Source organism: Chiloscyllium plagiosum, unplaced genomic scaffold, assembly GCF_037043375.1.
Source record: "Chiloscyllium plagiosum isolate Xiang-an unplaced genomic scaffold, Cpla_swu_hap1 HiC_scaffold_42, whole genome shotgun sequence".
Classification (NCBI taxonomy): Eukaryota; Metazoa; Chordata; class Chondrichthyes; order Orectolobiformes; family Hemiscylliidae; genus Chiloscyllium; species Chiloscyllium plagiosum.
The window spans coordinates 71,230,173-71,252,001 of record NW_028270180.1 but is presented as its reverse complement, the minus strand read 5'-3'; the positions used below and the strand labels follow the sequence as shown (position 1 = coordinate 71,252,001).

The 21,829-nt window shown below is 45.3% G+C and overlaps 1 long non-coding RNA gene across 1 annotated transcript in view; it reads left to right on the top strand.

Annotated features, from left to right (window-relative positions):
• The first annotated feature begins 6,533 nt into the window (after positions 1 to 6,533).
• The window catches only part of LOC148137898 (uncharacterized), a 30,590-nt gene continuing 15,294 nt past the window's right edge, over positions 6,534 to 21,829 (top strand). Inside the window, exons 1-3 of the long non-coding RNA XR_015754091.1 lie at positions 6,534 to 6,641; positions 15,166 to 15,274; positions 20,328 to 20,434. This is a non-coding gene — a long non-coding RNA (uncharacterized LOC148137898). The remainder of the gene's footprint in view (positions 6,642 to 15,165; positions 15,275 to 20,327; positions 20,435 to 21,829) is intronic.

Sequence of the window (21,829 nt, the reverse complement as noted above, 5' to 3'; positions counted from 1 at the left end):
GATTAAAAACAGATCTAAGGGGCAAAGTTTTCAAGCTGTGTGTGGTGTATGTGTGGAATGAGCTGCCAGATGAAATAGTGGAAGCTGATACAATTACAACATTTGAAAGGCATCCGATTGGGTACATGAAGAGGAAGAGTTTCCAATGATACGGACCAATAGCTGGCAAATGGGGCTCCATTTGTTGAGGATTCCTCGTTGGCATGGACAAATTGGACCAAAGGTCTGTTTCTGTGCTGTACATCTCTATGACACTAATAAATTAAAATAAGATGTGTTCCTCTTTTGTGGAGAGCTAGCAGAAGCACAGATAATTGTCCTTGGAGCTGAGAAGGTTAAGCAGTGATTTTGACCAGGTGCAAATTTGTTTCTAGGATATCGAATCTGCAGAGAGAGTGGAATTGTTAACAATGTCACAATTTTAGTAACAATTTTCAGGTAATTGGCAAATAATGTGAACATTATTTTATTCAGTAAGTTCTGAGTATCTGGAACAGTCTGAATGGCAGCTGGACACAGACTCAGCAGTTATTCATAAACAGATTTGGAATTTTACTTTTTAAGGGAAGATTTGGGAGTCCATGGGCAAATGGGAAGGGAATTGGGACAGATTTGCAGCATCTCCATAGGGAGAGGGTACATCCCAAATGGGCTGAATAGCCCCAACCCCTGTGCTCTGTGATACTGTCCCATTGACTGTGAATATTGTAACTCATCCCAGGGCAGAGAGAGGGAGGATCCCACCACTCACCTCACAATGGGCCCCGATGATTGATGTCAGCACAGGCCAATAGGGGGTAGAGGGCAGTACTGGAGACCAGTTTGTCCTCCAACCAATCGGAGTGAATGAGGGCATCCTCAAGGCTGAAACTAAAGAAAGGCACATATCGCAGAGATTTGAGAAACTGGAGGACATGAGATAGTGAGCGTTCTGTGGCTGGTGAGGAAGTATATAAATAAGGAAGAGTTATGAGGCTGGATGAAGTGACAGTGATCGGGAGAGTTGAGGATGGATGAATTTAGAGTTAGTGAGGATTAGAATCATAATGTTATACAGCAAGGAAACAGGCCCTGTGGTCCAACCAGTCCATGCCAACCATAATTCCAAACTGAACTAATTGTACCTGCCTCCGCTTAGTCCACATCCATCCAAATATTTCCTATTTATGTACTTATTTGAATGTCTTTTGAATATTGTAATTGTATTCACAGCTACCACTTCCTCTGGAAGTTCATTTCACACATATAATTTTTTTTATAAAAACCCTAATGTCTTTTCTCAAATCTTTCTAATTTCTTCTCAAAATGAATGCACCCGAGTTTTGAATCCCTCTCTCCCCCGGCTATTCACCTTATCTACACTCTTTCTGATTTTGTAAACCTCTAATAAGGTCACCCCTCAACCTTGTGCATGCTAGTGAAAAAAATTCCCAGCCTATCCAGCCTCTCCTTAAAACACAATCCCTCCATTCATGGCAACATGCTCCAATTTAATAATATCCTTCCTATAACAGCACAAACAGAACTGGACAGAGTATTCCAGAAGAGGCCTCCCCAACGTTCTGTACATCCTCAACGCAACGTCCCCACTCTTGTACTCAAAGGTCTGAACAATGAAGGTAAGTGTGCTAAGTATCTTCTTAACCGCCCTTTCTACATGTAACACAAACTTCAAAGACGTGAACCCCTTGGTCTCTTTGTTCCCATATCACTACTCAAGGCCCTACTTTTATTGAGTGTAAGTCCTACCCTCGTTTGTTTTGTCAGGTCTCGTTTGTTTTGTCAGGATGTTATATTTTGCATTTATTCCAATCCAAAAAAAATTTGAGTATAAAGGCAGTAGGAGTATAATTAAGAGGGAAATCAGGAGGCAAAAAAGGGACGTGAGATAGCTTTGGCGAATAGGGTTAAGGATAATCCAAAGGGCTTTTGTTAATACATGAGCAAAAGGCTAACTAGGGAGAAAATAGAGACCCTCAAAGATCAGCAAGGCAGCCATTGTGTGGAGCTGCAGGCGATGGGCGAGATAGGAAACAAGTATTTTGCATTAGTGTTTACTGTGAAGAAGTACATGGGAGATATAGAATGTGGGGAAATAAATGGTGACATCTTGGAAAATGTCCATATTACAGAGGAGGAGGAGGTGCTCATTGAGTGGCTAAGGAGCTGGTGCAGGGGAAAAGGATTCACGTTTTTTGGATCGTTGTGATCTCCTCTGGAGTAGAGTTGACCTGCATAAGAAGGATGGATAGTACCTGAATTGGAAGGTGTCTAATGTCTAGACAGGGAGACTTGCTGGTGATACTCGGAGGCATTAAACCAGTGAGGGAGTGGGTGTAAACCCAAGAAGATAGTGAGGAAAGAGATATGTCTGAGGCTGGTACAGTTCAGAAGTCAAATAGTCAAGGCAGGCAAGGGCAAGGCACAGAATGAAGTCGGACTGAGCAGTTGCACTGCATTTACTTCAATAGAAGAGGCCTGACAGGGAAGGCAGAGGAGCTCAGGGTATGGTTTTGAACATGGCACTGGGATATTATAGCAATTACAGAGGCATCACTCAGGGATGGATAGGACTGGCAGCTTGATGTTCCAGGGTATAGATGCTATAGGAAGAATAGAAAGGGGGACAAGAGAGGAGGGGGAGTGACATTTTTGATTCGGGATAGCATTATGTTTTTGCTTAGGGAGGATATTCCTGGGAGTACGCCCAGTGAAGTTATTTAGGTGGAACTGGGAAATAAGAAAGGGATAATCACCTTATTGGGGTTTTCTGCATGGATCTTGTCCGGGTGCTCTGGTTTCCTCCCACAGTCCAAAGATGTGCAGGTTGGGTGGATTATCCAGGATGAATTGCCCATAATGTTCAGGGATGTGTAGGTTGGCTGGCCCTGAGAAGTGCAGTGTTATCGGAGGAGGTTAGGAGGCTTGCCAGGTCAGTATTAGTATGATGGGCTGAATGACCTGCTTCTACGCTGTTGGGAGTCTCTGATAATTCTACAAGTTTTAAAATAGTTACAGAAAATAATATACCAGATCTAAGAGTTAAGGTTCTGAATTGGACAAAGGCCAATTTTGATGGCACAAGGCAAGAACTTTCATCTGGCCCCTCAAGCCTGCTCTACCATTGAATAAGATCAGGGCTGATCTTCTCATGGCCTCTGCTCCACTTTCCTGATCTCTCACCATAACCCTTAAGTCTTTTCCTATTCACAAATCTACATTTTGCCTTAAAGGCATTCAAGTTGATAACGTCAAATGCTGCACTCGGCAGGGAATTCCACAGATTGACAATCCTTTAGCTGAAGAAGCTCCTCCTGAACTCAGTCCTAAATCTGCTCCCCTTTATTTTGAGGTAATGCTCTGTAGTTTGACCCACCCCCAGTGGAAATAGCCTCCCTGCTTCTGTCTAATCTACTCCCTTCATAATTTTATTGTTTCCTATCCAACCTCCCATTCTTCTAAATTACAATGACTATAGAACCAGTTTTCTCAATCTCTCCGCATGCACCAATCCTCAACTCCTAACCCAAACTAGTGAACCTCCTCTATACTCCCTCCAGTGCCAGTACATCTTCCTGAAGTAAGGAGACCAAACCTGTACACAGTACTCCAGGTGTGGCCTCCCCAGCACCCTGTACAGCTGCAGCGTTACCATCCCTCTAGCAAGGAAGGACAATATTCCCTTCACTGCCTTAATTTCCTGCTGCACCTGCAAACCAGCTTCCTGTGATTCATGCATAAGGACACCCAGCTCCCTCTGTACAGCAGCATGCTGCACGTTTTCACCATTTCGTCATCAGTTTGGTGTTAGTCCGACTAAAATGGATGACCTCACATTTCCCAACATTGAACTCCATCTGCCAGATCCTTACCCACCCACATAACTGATCTGTATCCCTGTGCAGACTTACAGTGGCCTCTGCACACATTGCTCTACCTCATTTTTGTATCAAATGTGAACTCTGACACCGTACACTTGGTCCTCAACTCCAAAACATTTGTGTAAATTGCAAACAGTTGTAGTGCCAACACAAATCCAAACACCCATTTATCCCCATTCTTTACATTTTGTTGGTTAACCCATCCTGTATCAATGATAATTACCCATAATGCCATGCATGTTTACCTTATTCAGCAGCCTTTTATGTGGCAACTTATCGAATGCCTTCTGGAAATCCAGGTACACCACATCCACCGAGTCCCCCTTGTCCAAAGCACTCGTCGTATCCTCAAGTAATTCTAGTAAACGCGTTAATCGTGACCTGCCGTTCATGAATCCATGCTGTGTCTGCTCAATGAGACAATTTCTACCCAGATATCTCACCACTACTTCCTTGAGAGGTTCAAGCATTTTCTCCACTACAGAAGTTAAGCTAACGGATCCTTTTTGAAAAATAGTGGCACCACATTTGCAGCTTCCAGTCTGTCAAAACCAGATATCCAACAAATTTTAGTGAATTATCACGAGGTCTATTTGTTATTCTCCCCCCCCCCCCCCCCCGCCCCCTTTCCCAACATCTCTTTTAGTCCCTGGGATGCATTCCATCAGAGCCAGGAGACCCATCTACCTTTAGGCTGATATCTTTCCCAACATTACCTCTTTACTGAGAATGATTGCTTCTGTATCCTCATCTGCCATTGCCTCCATAGGCCTGCGACAATGAGAGTACATAGACAGTATGTTACTGTTAAGGCCAAGGCTGGTAGGTGTAAAGAGTGCTGCCTGACGAAAGAAATTGTGGACCTGGTCGAGAAAATGAAGGAGGGATATGGCAGGTACAGAGAGCTGTGTTTGTGTGAATCCCTAGAGGAGTGTAGCGGCAGTAGGAGTATACTCGAGGTAAACCAGGAGGGCAAAAAGGGGACATGAGATAGCTTTAGGAAATAGGTTTAAGGAGAATCCAAAGTGATTGTACAAATACACTAATGACAAATGAGTAACCAGGCAGAGAATAGGTACCCGCAAAAGTCATCAAGGCTGTCTGTGGAACCGCAGGAGGTGAGAGCGATTCTGTATGAGCGGAGAGGTTTTACAAACAAAATGTGCACGTCGGAAAACACAAATTTGAACGTCCCAGTCTCGTGTTTTCAGTAAACGGGGAATTGCCTTTATTCGGGGCACGAATTCACTGGACATGTGCGGAGCCGCCAGCTTTGTAGGGGGCAAGGTGCAGCCAGGCGCATGTTCAGCCTTTCTCTGGTACAGAGTCATTGGGCAGGATTTACACAGAGCACATTCAAACTTAGAGAAATGGATGTTTATTTCTGGATTTGTTTCGCCATTCATTTAAATGATTTGGTATCGTAAATGAGTTTGCAGGTCATACAAAATTGGAGATATTGTGGATAATGAAGAAGGTTACCTCAGATTACAATGAGATATTGATCAGATGGGGTTTAATTTCGATAAATATGAGGTGCTACAGTTTGGAAAAGCAAATCAGGGCAGGACTCGTACACTGAATGGCAAGGCCCTGGAGACGTTTGCGGAACAAAGAGACCTTGGATTGCAGGTTCATAGTCCTTGCAAGTCAAGTTGCACGTAGATAGGATGATGAAGAAGGTGTTCAGTATATTTTCCTTTATTGGTTAGAGCATTGAGTATAGGATGTGGGAGGTCATGTCGCTGTACAGGACATTCGTTAGGCCACTTTTGGAATATTGTGTGCAGTTCTGGCCTGCCTCCTATCAGAAGGGTGCTGTGAAACTTGAAAGGTTTCAAAAAAGAATTACAAGGATGTTGTTCGGGTTGGAGGATTTGAGCTGTAGGGTGAGGCATAAAAGGCTTGGGCTGTTTTCCCTGGAGTGCCATAGGCTGAGTGGTGATGTTATGGAGGTTTATACAATCATGAGGGGCATGAATAGAGTAAATGAACAAGGTGTTTTCCCTGGAGTGGTGGTGCCCAGATGTAGAGGGCATTTAGGGTGAACGGAGAAAATTTCAAAGGGGCCTAAAGGACAACTCTTTCATGCAGTGGGTGGAATGAATGCCAGAGGAAGTGGTAGAGGCTAGTACAATTACAACATGTTAAAGGCATCTAAATAGACACATGATATGATGAGGAAGCATTTACAGGGATATGGGCCAAGTGCTGGCAAATGGGAATAGATTAGGTTTGGATACCTGGTTGGCGTGGATGAGTCAGACCGAAGGGTCTGTGTTGGTGCTATACATCTTTATGTGGGATCATAACAGCTTATACTGCTCTGCTTCATCTCTGGGATCCCTCATGACCACTTTGTCAATATCTAGCTTCCTCAGTCTCAAACAATGGGTGTATATTTGGTCTGTTTAGTATTTTACTATTACTTTTACAGACATTTTTGTAAGTTAATTTTTCACTGCCGCCCAGCCGCTGACCATCTGCTGCTTATTAATTTTTTTCTGGAAAATCTTTGACAGTCAAGAATTCTTTTTTCCAATAAGAAAGTGCATTTTCCTTCCATTTCTAACTATCAAATTCTGCACCATTTTCATTCCCTGTAATCCGTTTTGCACTCTCTGAAACATTAACTGTGTTTCTCCTTCCACAGATACCAGTGATTAATGCCAAAGCCCTGTTGCTTGTGGAGAGGATGATGTTTGACTTTCTTGTACAGCTGCAGTTTGTGTGGTGAAGGTGCTCCCACAGTGTGGTTGGGTAAGTGGCATTATAGAGTATTCATTACAGCAACAGTGATGATTTGAAGATAATGTCCAATTAAAGAACAGTTTGTAGTTTTGTTATCCCGCTTATAATTTCACAAAAATATTATTGGGAACTTTAGACATAAGGCCAGAGAAGGATGATATTAGGTAAGGTGACCAAAAGCATTGCCAAATAAGCAGGTTTTGAGGAATGTCTAAAGGAGGAAAGCAGATCTGTGAGGTTTTAGCTGTGAATTTCAGACCTTTTTGCTTTGGCAACTGTAAAAGCAGCCACACAGGTGAGGTAATGAATTAACAGATCATTGGGAGTCTCGAACAGAATGGGTTGTTGAGGTCTCAAAGGGTGTGTGAAGCAGCGAGCTAGGAATGATCACAACCAGGAATTGAATCAAGAGTGAGAATTTTAAATTGAGGGATGTGGGCCGGATGCTGGCAGGTGAGACTAGATTGGATTGGGATATCTGGTCGGCATGGACGGGTTGGATTGAAGGGTTTGTTTCCATGCTGTACATCTCTGTGGTTCTATGTTGTTGATTATGAATAGGAGCCTTTTGATGGATCGACAAATTTTGGTACAAGGGAGTACTTGGGCAGCAGAGATATAGTGTTTCTTGAGATTACAGGGAGGTTGAATGTGGGCAGCTGGCCAGGAGTGTGTTTGGATAATGAAGTCTGGAGATAACACAAGGTGGATGAGAGTATATGAGCTGATACAAGGGTAGAATCAGCTAGAAATTGTGATCTTGGAGTGGGACTGGGCTGTCGCTCTCACCTCATCTCTAGGATTCAGCTGGTTGCCAGATTGTGAATCAGGGCGGTAACACCATCGGGAGCTGAGTGGCCCTGGTGGAGCCTAAAGTGAGTGTCGCTGAGCTGGCTGTTGCGGAGCAGCTGCTGCTTGGTAGCCCTGTAGATGACACCTTCTATCACTTTACTGCTGATCGAGTGTGGACTGATAGAGGGAAATTGCCTGGGTTGGATTGCCCTGTGTTTTTGTGTTGAACATCCCTGGGCAATGTTCCACATTGTTGGTCGATGCCAGTGCTGGAGTGGTACGTGGCTTGGTGGGTGGCAAGTTCTGGAGCACAAGCCATCAGTATTATTGCCAGAATATTGGCAGGGCCCGTAGCCTTTGCACTACTTAACCATTTCTTGATGTTATTCAAACTGAATCCAACTGGCTTAAAACTCACATCTGTGATGTTAGAAACCACTGGAGAAGGCTGAGATGGATCATCCCACTTTGCACTTCTGACTGAAGATTGCTGCAAATGCTGTCATCTTATCTGGTGCATGGGTGTGTGAGGCCCCTCCATCAGTAAGGGTGGGGATATCTGTGATGCTTCCTCCAGTGAGTTGTTTAATTGTCCATCACCGTTCACAACTGGATGTGGGAGAACTGCAGAGCTCCAATCTGTTCCATTGGATGTCGGATCGTTTAGTTCTGCTTGCTGCTGATGCTGTTTGATGCAGATGGTCCTGTTTGATAGCTTCACCAGGTTGGCACTTCATTTTTAGGACTGCCTGGTGCTGCTCATGGCATGCCCTCCTTTCCTGTCCATTGAGATGGGTGAGTGTGGGATTTACAAACCCATGAGATTACAGATTGTGCTGGAGTATAGCCCTGCTGCTGTTGATGTCCCACAGTGCCTCAGAGATACCCAGTTTGAGATCCTACATCTCTTCAAAGTCTGTCCCATTTAGAACGGTGATAGTGTCACTCAACACAATGGAGGTTTTTCTCAACTTTAAGGCAAGACTTTGTCTCCAAAAGGAATGTGTGATGGTCGCTCGTACTGATACTGTCATGGACAGATGTATCTGTAGCTGGTCAATTCATAACAATGAGATCAAGTATGTTTTTCCCTCTTGGTTCCCTGACCACCCGCTGCAGACTCAATTGAGCAGCTATGTCCTTTAGGACCTGGCCAGCTCAGTCAGTAAATCTGTTGCAGAGTTAGTCTCGATTGTGGACATTGAAATCCTGTACCCAGAGTACGTTTGACACCATTTTATTGCCTCAGTGCTTCCTCCAAATGTTGTTCAACATGAAGGAGAACTGATCCGTCAGCCAAGGGAGGATGGTACGTGGTCATCAGCAGGAGCCATGAGACTTCCTGGTCTCCGGAGCCAATGCTGTGTACTCCCAGGGCAAATCCTCCCTGTCTGTACGCCACTGTGCCACCACCTCTGCCTGGTCTGTCCTGCCGGTGGGACAGGACATATCCAGAGATTTCAGGAGAAAGTGAAGACTGCAGATGCTGGAGATCAGAGTCAAGAGTCTGGTGCTGGAAAAGCACAGCAGGTCCTCAGGTGCTGCCTGACCTGTTGTGCTTTTCCATCACCACAATCTCAATACCTTGGGATGGTGATGGTGGTGTCTGGTCATTGTCTGTAAGGGTTGATTTCATGAGTATGACTGTCAGGCTGTTCCTTGATTGGTCTGTGAGAGAGGTCTGCACATTTTGGCACCAAAATCCAGATGTTAGTCTGGAGGACGTTGCACCACTGAGAGGGCTGATTCTGGGGTTGTATTAAATGGTGCCTTCTTAGATGCCGAGTGGTCCATCCAGTTTCATTCCTTTGTTGAGACTTTGCAGTGATTAATACAGTGAGTAGCTGGCTGGGCCGCTGTCAGGTTGGCAGGTTTTTTTTCCGCCATTGACAATGATTCCATGGAGTTCAGGAGATTCCTAATTCCAGGTATTTTTTCTTGAATTCAGATTCCACATCTGCCAAGATGGGATTCGAACCAGGACTTCAGTCGTTTGTTTTAATATTTTGGATAAAATTTAAACACATTACGTTTGTTCACTCACTTTAAATATCACTTACCCAGGTTTTGTTTCTTTGTGAAACACTGTCCATCCTCCTGTCTCCTCCATCCTTCGCTCCAACAACAAGAGTTTGGAGAACATGGAGTTTCTCTGTCACTAAGACTGAGATAATCCGATCTGCTGCATCCCTCCCTCCCACTAGCCCAGTGAGTCAAACTGCCTCACGTGGTGCTCCCGGTTTTGTCCTAAACTTGCATCTTTCTCCAACCTCATGTCAAGCCTTATCAGAGCTCATCTTGACCTTTTACCCTAATCTCACTAAACCATAGACTTTCCAACTCTCATTCCTCCTCCTCCTCCTCCTCCTCCTCCTCCTCCTCCTCCTCATCAGTCTCCCTCACCGATTCATAGATATTGTTCCTTGTTCTGTCTTTTCTGGTTATGTCCTTCTCTCCCAAAATCCTGCTCCATCTCCACTCTCCCTTTCCTTTCTGAATTCCTTGCATTTGGTGTCCTTGGTCCTTTCTGGATTTTACGTACATACTACCAGGAGGTGACATTGTGCAAAAGTACCATTTTGGGTTTCACATGTACACTGACAATGCCCAGCTGTCCCTCTTCATTACTCCACTGTTACTCACTTATCAAACTGCTTACCACATTCCCACTACTCGATTAGGTGCAGTTTCCTCCCATGAAACATTGTAGTGGTTAAACCCGTTGCCTGATAAATTCCTTTCCCTTATTGCTGAGCCCCTCCTTCTCACTGGGAACTATGCAGCAGAACTACACTCTTCACAGTATTGCAGTTATATCTGACGCGAAGCTGACCTTCTGATCAGGCATCTACACAATCCCAAACACCAGCAATTCCAATCTCTTAAACATTGCTTGTCTCCTCCTCACCCCAGCTTCATTGCAACTGAAACCCCTTACCCGTGTCTGTGTTGCCTTAAACTTGACGAATCCAAAGCAGAACCCTTAATTCTTTGACTGGCTCAGAATTTGGTTTCAGGCTCCCCTCTCAGTATTTACGTTCAGACACATCAGTACTTATTCTGTCAAACCCCTTAAGAATCTGATGGTGCGGTCTGATTGTGGCTGGTGGAAATGGCAGAGGCTGATGTGTTGTATCTGGGTGGAAGCTAAGGACTTGGTGGGGGGGTGTTCTATCCTCGTTGGAGATGTGGGTTTCAAAGGCAGAGGTGCAGGAAGTGGAGGAGATATAGTGGATGGTATTGACCACATGGGAGGGGAAATTGCAGTCCTTGAAGTACGGGGCCATTTGGTATGTTCTGGCCTCACTGGGACACAGCAGTAAGCATGAGATAGAGATGTTGGCCAGGGAACAGGCTCGTGTGTTAAAGTGGCAGGCAGCTGGAAGCTTGGGGTCTGTTTTTGCAGCAGAACGTAGATCATCTGTCGCCATTTCCGCCAAGGCCACTGAGATGCTGCCAGACACAAGTTCCTGTCCCCTCCATTAACAGCTATGCACCCTCCCAGCCTAATCATAATCCACTCATTTGTCTTTCTAAAAGTTCCAGTCTCTCTCTGGGTTCTGTCCCTGCCTATTATTTACTGTTTAACCCCTATCTCCTGCGTACAAAGATCTGCAGGTTAGTTTTATTGGCCAAGCTAAATTTCCCATAGTGTTCAGGGATGTGTAGGTTAGGTGCATTAGTCAGGTGAAATATACAGAAATAGGGTAGGGGAATGGGTCTGGGTGGGATACCCTTCGGAGGGACCTTTTGGGCCGAATGGTCTGTTTCCACACTGTCAGGATCCTAATTTTCCCAGCTCCCATCAGTTCTGAGGCAGGGCCACTGGACAGATTTCTGTTCCCAGATGCTGCCAGACCTGCTGAGCTTTCCCAGCACCTTCTGCTTGTTGTTCCTGATTGACACCATCCATACACCTTTCAGGTTTGATTCAGACAGGGGGAGGATCCCACCACTGACCTCACAATGGGGTCCACCTGATTGGTGGAAGCTTCAGACCAATAGGAAAAGGTGGCGGGACTGGTAGACAAGTCGAACCAGCTGGTCATCCAAACAATGGGAGTGAATGAGGGGCGTTACCAGTGGGATGACACGTCACCAGTAACTCGGCAGATGCAGTGCCATGTGACTCGGCTGTTGGTGAATGTGGGAGAGGCAAACAGGGAAGGGGAGAGTGGCCTCAGAGACACGGAGATAATGAGTCACTTTAGACTGGGAAGTTTTAATTACACTCTGTGCGGTTCGTAAGTCTGAATTAGAAACTCTAAATCCCGCGTTTGCAGCAGATTGGAAAACGGCTGCGGCCCTCAGGCGGTGAAAGGTCCTGGGGTATGGCCGCCATTTTTATTGGAGGCTAGATACAGTGAGGCACATGTGCATGTCCCCTTCCTAGGATGGGTTGGGGGGGGAAGCGTACGATTTCAAGAGAGGCATTTACAGATCAAGCACATACCAAGAGAAAAGTATGTCTTTATATTCTTCCTGCACTGACTGTGAGTTTTGTTTTGTGAATTCATTTCATAGGATATTAAATCCTAATAATTGAGGCTGGGATCTCAAAGCAAGTTTTTACAGTCAATGGAGTCATCAGGATCTGAATATCATTAGCATTTAATTGTGGAAGGAGAAAGGTTTGTCTGTTCTGTTTGAGGGAAAATATCTCCAATATTTTTGTTAAGCAGAAAGATGTACAAATTCATGGTTGGATCACCCATTGGGTGTGTGCTCTGTTCTGGACCCTGCAGCTGAGGAAGGAGATATTGGCCTGAGAGGGAGCACAGATTTATCCAAATTACACCTCGCCTCTTTGGAAGAACTCTCAGATTGAGACCCAATCATCCACTTTATGAAAAACTTCATATTTTCAATTACCTTCAAACTTCCGATTTAGAGTCCTTTCGGACTCAAATTCCAGTACCTATTCAGGTGGAATGTTGCAGCTTCTGACAACTATCTATTCATTCAGAAACTGCTGAGGTCCATGTTGACTCTGGGGTTACAAAGGGCTGAATTGAAAGATGAGGTGCTGTTCCTGAACTCCCATTGAGATGCATTGGAACAGTACAGGAGGCTGAGGGGAGTGTAGGTATGAGCAGACAATGAAGATGACAGGGCGGCAACTGTGAGGGCTGCTTGGCTCAATGAGAGTGTTTTGGAGTTGGGTGTAAACAGACTGATGTGAGACAGGGAGAAGGTGAAGCTGAAACTCAGTTTTAGTTCAGGCCGTTCAGATATTCACATGGTCCCAAGGTGAACAGCCAGTTTTTAAGTGATACCTGCGGAATATTTGTTAACAGTTTGTAAAGTATTTTTCCTGAGGGCAGTTGAGAGTTAACCACATTGCTGTGGGTCTGGAGTCACATGTTGGCCAGACCAGGTGAGGATGACCGTTTCCTTCCCTACAGGACATTAGTGAACCAGGTGGGTTTCTAACAATCGACAATAGTTTCATGGTCATCATTCGCCTTTTCATTCTAGATTGTATTGAATTCCGATGCCACCATCAGCCATGTTGGGATTCTATCCCTAATCCTCGGAACATTGCACATGTCTCTCATCTGGCAGGAATACCATTAAGCCATTGCCTCCCTTTTAGCAATGTTTAAAAGAAAGTTCCATCATTCTAGGTGTACAATGTGAGATAAAATACTGCAACGTTCATGTGTCAGCCTCTCCGAAAGGTCAATCAACAGAAATTTGTTTGGGGCAAAATATTACACTTTTTTTGGTGGGGGGGGGGGGGTTTATTAAACAAAAATGAATCCAAATAAAAATCTTATGCCACGGACATGTAATTTCTGAAGCCGGAGGGGGATTACAGAGAGAGGGAGGGACGTGGGGCCACAGGGGGATTGTTGTCCAAACATCACTGTGGTGTACATGGACTGCAGCATTTCAGGGAGGCGGTTAACCACCACTTTCTCCAAGACAAGTAAAGGTGGCCAGTAAATACTGGTCTGGGCAGCAAAGGCAATCCCCAGTGAGTAAAACCAAGCAGTGACCTCTCTGAGCTGACTTGCTGTGAAGTTAAAAACCTCTCTGGAAATGGAGTGGGCAGAGAAGAGAAACAGTGACATTTCACAGCTGCCCTCCGAGAGACCTCGCCCTTGGAGGTACTCCGAGCTGGGGATCAGATCAGTGAGTTTCAGTCTCTTCAAATATCAATCTTAGCCGGTTTTATTTTATTCAATCTACAATAGTGAGTAAGGTGAGGATTTCTTTTTAATGTCTTAGGGTCTCTTAATTAAATGTTTAAGATATGAAACATAAGCATTGTTATTCTCGGGCAGTATTTTTCGAGCAGTAAGACTGTGTCTTTGTTTTGGTCTGTAGATTGTTAAGGCGGAGAGATGGCCTGTTGTAGAGTGGCGTGCTGTTCCTGTCGGATGTGGGAGATGAGGGAGAGTTTCAATGATCCTGATGATTGTGTCTGTAGCAAGTGTGATTGCAAATCCTTTTGGATCGCATGGATTGGTGGAGGAGTGATTAACGGCAGTGAGGAATTGACAGGAGCCAGGGTGTGTGATAGGTGGCAGTCTCAGGAATGCAGGATACTGCAGATACAGTCAGGTAGATGGGTTACCGCCAGGAAAGCTGGGGGGGGGGGGGGGTAGGTGGTTAGGTCGGTACTGCAGGAGTCTCCTGTGGCTATCCCCATCTCAGGCAAGTATACTGTTTTGGAAAATGTAGGTGGTCATAGACTTTCAGGGGAATGTAGCACTGACAATCAAGTTACTGGTACTGAGACTGGCTTTTAACATAATATGAGGTATATCCAGTTCCACAAGATCGATGGTGATTGGGGACTCTCTAGTCAGGGGCACAGTCTGCTGTTTCTGCAGCTGACAGTGAGACATCAGAATGGGGTGGTGCTGCCCTGGTGCCAGTGTCAAGGATGTCTCTGAGGGAGCAGAGTATTTTCAAAAGGGAAAATAACCAGTGGGAGGTCATTGTATATTGGTACCAATGGCATAGGAAGGGGAAAGCATGGGGTCCTGACGAGCAGGGAGATTTGCTCGTGCCACTCGGGAGGCATTAAACCAGTGAGGGAGTCGGGGTGATCCTAAAGAGATAGTGAGAAAAGAGGTGAGTCTGAGGCTGGTACTGTTCACCAGTCAGACTGTCAAGGCAGGCAAGAGCAAATCACAGAATGAGGTGCGACGGACCAGTTGCACTGCATTTATTTCAGTGCAAGAGGCCTTACAAGTCAGGTAGGTAGGCTCAGGGTATGGTTTTGAACATGGCACTGGGATATTACAGCAATAACAGAGGCATCACTCAGGGATGGATAGGACTGGCAGCTTCATGTTCCAGGGTATAGATGCTATAGCAAGGATAGAAAGGGGGCAACAGATCAGGGGGAGAGGTGTTTTTGATTAGGGATAACATTATGGCTGGGCTTTGGGAGGATATTCCTGGGAGTACATCCAGGCAAGTTATTTGGTTGGTACTGAGAAATAAGAAAGGGATTACCATCTTAATGGGATTGTATTATAGACTCTCTCCCAATAGTCAGCGGAGAATTGAGACACAATTTTACCAGGAGACCTCAGTTATCTGTAAGAATATTATGGATGCAATGATAAGTGGTTTTAACTTTACCAACATAGCCTCGTAGTGTTAAGGGCTTGGATGGAAAGGTATTTGTTCAGTGTGTACGAGAACATTTCAGAATCAGTTTGTAGGATGTACCTACTAGAGAAGGAACAAAACCTGATCTGTTTTCTTTATTCATTCACAGGATAAGGCTGTCACTGGCTCGGCCAGCATTTATTGCTGCGTTTACCCAGAGGGCAGTTAAGAGTCAACCACGTTGCTATAGGTCTGGAGTCCCATGCAGACCAGACCAGGTAAGGATGGCATTTTCCTTCCCTAAAGGTCATTAGTGAACCAGATGGGTTTTCCAACAATTGACAGTGGAATCCTTGTCGTCACTAGATTATTTTTTCCAGATATTTATTGAATTCACGTTCCAAAATCTGCCGTGATGGGATTCAACCCCGGGTCCCCTGAACCTTATTTGGGTCTCTGGATTAACTGTCCAGCGATAATTTCACTCCGTCATCACTGCCTCTTAGGAAATGAGGCAGGGTGAGTGACTGAGGTATCAGTGGGGCAGCGCATCAGCACCAAAGATCCCAGAGTATTGTGGCTCAGAGGTTAGCACTGCTTCCTCAGCACCAGGGACCTGGGTTTGATTCCAGCCTCGGGCAACTGTCTTTGTTGGAGTTGGCACATTCTCCCCAGAGCTGAAAATGTGTTGCTGGAAAAGCGCAGCAGGTCAGGCAGCATCCAAGGAACAGGAGAATCGACATTTCGGGAATAGGCCCTTCTTCCCATAGTGTCTAGATGCAGTATATGAGGTTTTGGGATGTGCAGGCAAATCTCTGCCTGATGTGAAAAGATCCTTTTGGGAACTTAGACAGATGTCAGAGGGAGGTGTGGCCGCATGTTTTACATCTCCCATGGCGGCAAGGGAGGGTCAAGGGTGTGGAGCGTGGGTTGGTGGGAGGGTGTGGACCGAACAAGGAAGGCACAGCGGGAATGGTCTCTGCGGAACGCAGATAAAGGTGGGGAGGGAAATATGTCTCTGGTGGTGGGGTCTGACTTTAGGTAGCAGAAATGACAGAGGTTAATGTGCTGTATCTGGAGATTAGTGGGGTGGAAGGTGAAGACCGCAGGGTTATATTCTTTATTGTGGCTGAAGGGGTGGGGTAAAGGCGGAGGTGCGGGAAGTGGAGGGTATGTGTTGATCAAGTCAGAGGAAATTTACGGTCCGTGAAGTAGGCCTTTCTGGGATGTCCTGGAATAGAATCCAAAGAGATTAAACAAATATATCACAGACAAAAGATTAACTGGCCCAGAGAATAGGACCCCTTAAAGGTCAACAAGGCTGTCTATGGAACCACAGGGAGTGCAAAAGATATGCAAATATTTCACGTTATTTTTACTGGAGAAGTATATGGAAGCTCGAGAGTTTGGAGAAATAAACAGTGATAACTTGAAAAGTATCCATGTTACAGAGGAGGTGGTACTAGATGTCTTAAATCGCATCTAGGTGGATAAAGCCCTGGAATATGATCGGGTGTATTCTGGAACTTTCTGGAAATCTAGTGAAGTGATTGTTGGGCCTCTCCTGAGGTATTTGTATCGTTGATAGCGACAGGTGAGGTGCCATTATTTTAAAAAACTGGTAAGGAGAGGCCATGGAACAAGAAAACAGTGAGCCTGAAGTCAGTGGCAGGCAAGTTGTTGGAAGGGATTCTGAAGGACAGGATATCCATCTATTTTGGAAAGGTGAGGAATGACAGGGAGAGTCAATGTGGCTTTGTACATGCACAATTGTGTCTCACTAACTTGACTGAATGTTTTGAAGTGACAAAGAAAATTGATGAAGCCAGGCGGTGAATGTTGTTTATATGGACATTCAACAAGGTTCCACAAAGCAGACTGGTTAGCAGGGTTAGATAACATGGAATGCAGGGAGAGCAAGCCATTACAAAACTGCCTTGAAGGTAGGAGACAGAGGATGATGATGGAGGGTTGTTTTGCGGACTGGAGGCCTGTGAGGAGCAATGTGCTGCAAGGATGGATATTGAGCCCTTAAATAAATGACTTGGATGTGACTATATGAGGTATAGTCAGTAGGTTTACAGAAGATACCAAAATTGGAGGTGTCGTGGACAGTGAAGAAGGTTAGTTCAGAATACAACAGAATCTTGATCAGATAGGCCACTGGGGCGAGGAATGGCAGACGGAGTTCAATTTAGATAAATGTGAGCTGTTGTATTTTGGAAAGGCAAATCAGGGCAGGATTTATACACTTAATGGTAAAGTCCTGGGGAACATTGCTGAACAAAGAGACCTTGGAGTGCAGGTTTATAGTTCCTTGAAAATAGAGTCACAGGTAGGCGGGGTAGTGAATGTAGCATTTGGTACCCCCCCCCCCCCCCCCGCCCCCCCGTTATTGAATGCAGCTGTTGTGACGTCATATTGTGGCAAGACAGGGCACTGATTAAAGCCCTTCTGGAATTCTGTTTTCAATCTCCCCGTTCTTGGAATAATGTTGAGAAACTTGAAAGGGTTCAGAAAATATTTGCAAGGATTTTGCCAGGGTTGGACGGTTTGAGCTATTGGAAAAGGCTGAATAGACTGGGACTATTTTCCCTGGAGAGTTGGAGGCTGAGAGGTGATCTTATAAAATCATGAAGGGCATGGATAAGGTGCGCAGTCAGGGACTTTCTCCCAAGTTCGGTGGGTCCAGAACTAGAGGGTACAGGCTTAAGGTGAGAGGGAAAAGATTTAAAAGGGATCTAAGGGGCATCTTATTCATGTTGAGGGCATTGCAAGTAGGGAATGAACTGCCAGAGGAAGGGGTGGAGGCTAGTACAATTGCAGCATTTAAAAGGCATTTGATTGTGTATATGAAGAGGAAGGTTTTAGAGGGATAAGGGTTAACCGCTGGCAAATGGGACTCCATTAACACTCTCCGTTATTGGTCAATGCATTGAATACAGAAGCTGGGACGTCATACTGTGGTTGGACAGGATGATGATTAAGCCACATCTGGAATTCTGTTTTCAGTTTGAATTTCCCTGTTCTGGGAAGGATGTTGTGAAACTTGAAAAGGTTTGGACGAGATTTACAAAAACGTTGCCAGGATTGGAGGATTTGGGCTACAGGGGGAGGCTGAATAGGCTGGGGCTATTTTCTCTGGAGAGTCAAAGACTGAGAGGTGACTTCATGGAGATTTATAAAATCACGAGGGGCGTGGATAAGGTGAGCAGCTGGAGTCCTATTTCTTCAGGTTAGGTGGGTCCAAAACTAGAGCACATGGGTTGAAGTTGAGAGGGCAAAGATTTAAAAGGGATCTAAGTGGCAACGTTTTCAAGCTGAGTGTGGTGTCTGTATGGGAGGACCTACCAGATGAAGTAGTGGAGGCTGATAAAATCACAACATTTAAAAGGCTTCCAATTGGGTACATGAATAAGAAGGGTTTCGATGGATACAGGCCAATAGATGGTAAATGGGAATCCATTAGTTTAGGATTCCTTGTTGGCACGGACGACTTGGACCGAAGGTCTGTTTCTTTGATCTTAATAAATTAAGATGCATTCCTCTATTGTGTGGAGAGCTAGCTGAAGCACAGATAATTATCCTTGGAGCTGAGAAGATGAAGCAGTGATTTCGATCTGGTGCAGATTTGGTTCCAAGGTCTTGAATTTGCAGAGAGAGAGAGGGATTGTTAACACTTTCACAATCTTTAGTAACTACATTCAAGTAATTGGCAAATAATACAAGGTGAAAATGTGATCACTATTTTACTCAGAAAGTTCTGAGCATCTGGAACAGTCTGAACAACACAGATTCAGCAGGTATTCTGAAAACAGACTTGGAATTTTACTTTTTAAGGAACGATTTGGGGGGGCTGTGGGCACATGGGAGGGGACTTGGGACAGACTTGCAGCATCTCCAGAGGGAGAGTGTACAGCCCCAATGGGCTGAATTGCCCCCCGCCCCTGTGCTCTGTGATACTGTCCCATTCACTGTGAATGATGAAGCTCATCTCAGGGCAGAGAGAGGGATTAGCCCTCCACACTCATCACAATGGGGCCCGGCTGATTGACGGCAGCTCCAGACCAATGGGAGGAGAGTCTGTGTGGTCCTGCAGCCAATGGGATTGAATGAGGGGTGTGGCCAGCAAGACAACACCTGTCCATGAGCTGTGCGGGTGCAGTGTCACTGTTTGGGGTTGGGAGAGACAGCAGAGACTGGGACAGAGGCTGTTGGACCTGAATTACAAACTCCCGGTAAATTAAAACCAAAAGAACTGCGGATGGTGTAAATCGGAAACAACAACCAGGAGGTTCTGGAAATGCTCAGCAAGTCTGGCAGCATCTGTGAAGAGAAATCAGAGTTAAAGTTTAAGATCCGATGTCCCTTCCACAGAACAGATGTTACTGAGAATAAAAGTAAGTTTATGTTCAGAAGATAGTGTGGGAGAAGGATAAAAGGAGTAAAGGATAGGTGGGGATAGAGTGAGAGGAACAGTTGGATAAAGGATAAGCATCTGGCTGGGGGAGGGTGACTAGTTGTTAATGGAGACTGTTAATGGCGAACCATAGGTAGTGTGTAATGGCAGGCTGTGAGAACAAGAACTGGTGTGTGGGGTAGGGGGCTACGACATGACGTTGTTAACCTATGGTTAGCCACTAACTGTCTCCATTGTAAGCTGTTGCCCACCTATATCACTCCACGATTGAAGCTGCCAAAGACACAAACCTTTGGAATATCCTCCCGAACCCCCTCTGTCCGCCTTAAGGATGTATCTAAAAATCGTTCTCTTTAATCAACGTTTCCATCATTCGTGATGCATTTTAGGAGATTTGTCAATGTGAAAGGCTCCATACAATGCAGGTAGTTGTTGTTATTGTCTGACATCAAGAGAAATAGGGATGAGCCCTCTCTCTCTCATACCTAATGAACAGGAGCAAAAGCAGGAAGCACTGAGCATGCTCCAGCCCACAATGGGCCTCGAATTATTGATGTCAGCGCACGACCAATAAGAGTGGGGGAGCGGGGGCTAGAGGTGCTAGTTGGTCCTTCAACCAATCGGAGTGAATGAGGGGCGGGACAATACTCAAACCACATGATAAACTTCACTGACAGCACACGATTGTTGTGACCAAGGCATTGGAAATGTGTGAAGGTGAAGGGCAGGGGAAAGGAAGGACATAGACCAGGAAGAGTAGGAAATTTTCATGGTATGGGATAAGAGGTTTTATAGAACTTAGTGCACATTGTAAAACACAAATTTCAAAATCCAAATTCTGCACCATTTTCCCTCCCTATAATGCATTTTGCACTCCCTGAAATATCAACTGTGTGTTTTTCCCTCCACAGATACCATTGATCAGTGCCAAAGCCCCATTGCCTGTGGAGAAGGTGATGTTTGAATTCCTTGTACAGCTGCAATTCGTGTGGTGAAGGTGCTCCCACAATGTGGTCGGGTAAGAGCTGTTATAGATTATTCACTCAGCGACAGTGAAGAGTTGACAATGTATGTGCAAATCAACAACAGTTTTTTTAACATGTTTATAATTCCACAGAAATACTATTGAGAACTTCTGACATAAGGCCACAGATGGGGATATTAGGTCAGGTGATCAAAAGAATTGCCAAATAAGCAGGTTTTCAGGAATACCTTAAAGGAGGAAAGCAGGTCTGAGGGGGTTAGGGTGGGAATTCCAGACTGTGTTGCCTTGGCAACAGTAGAAACCGCTGGACAGTTGAAGCAATGAGTAAACACATCGTTGGGAGTCTGAAAGAAAATGAGTTGTCGGGGTCTCACAGGTTGTGTGGTGCAGGGAGACAGGGGTGTTCACAGCCAGGAATTACATCAAGGGTGAGAATTTTAAATTGTTGCTTGTTAATAGGAGCCTCTTGATGGATCAACAAGTTTTGGTACAAGTGAGCACTTGGGCAGGAGGGTTTTAGATACTCTTGAGATTACATTTAAGTTGAATGTGGGAGGCTGCCCAGGAGTGTTTGGATAATGAAGTCTGGAGATAACACAGGGATGGAAGAGTATTTCGGTCAATGAGCTGAGACTAGGGTGGAGTTGGGTGATGTCACTAATGTAGAAATAGTGCTTTTGGAGTTGGGCTGCTCCTCCTCCTCATCACTCCCCCTCACCAAATCACATATTGTTCCTTGTTCTACCTGTCTGTTTTTTTCTGGTTATGTCTTTCTCTCCCATTCTGCTACAAACTAATATTTGACCCCACCGTTGTTGGAAAACCTGCTCCATCCCGACTCTCCCTTTCCTTTCTGAATTCCTTATATTTGGTGTCCCTCAAGGATCTCGCCTTGGTCCGTCCTGTTTCTCACCTACACACTGCCAAGAGGTGACATCGTCCAAAAGCACCGTGTTAGGTTTCACATGTACACTGACAATGCCCAGCTCTCCCTCCCCATCATCCCTCTCCATTACTCAGTTATCAAACTGCTCATCACACTCCCACTACGCGATTGGCTGCAATTTCCTACAACGGAACGTTGCAACGATTAAACCCATTGCCTTCAGTTGCTATTACAAATTACTTTCCCTTACTGCTGAGCCCCTCCCTCTCCCTGGGAACTGTCTGAGGCAGAACCGCACTCTTCATAATATTGCTCTCATATCTGACCCCAAGGTGACCTTCTGATCAGACACCTACACAATCACAAACACCAGGAATTCCAATCTCTTAAAATGTTGCTGATCTCCACCTCATTCCAGCTCCATTGCTAATGAAACCCCTCACATGGGAAACATCACACGGCGGCACACAGTGGTTAGCGCTACTGCCTCACAGCGCCAGAGACCCGGGTTCAATTCCCGCCTCAGGCGACTGACTGTGTGG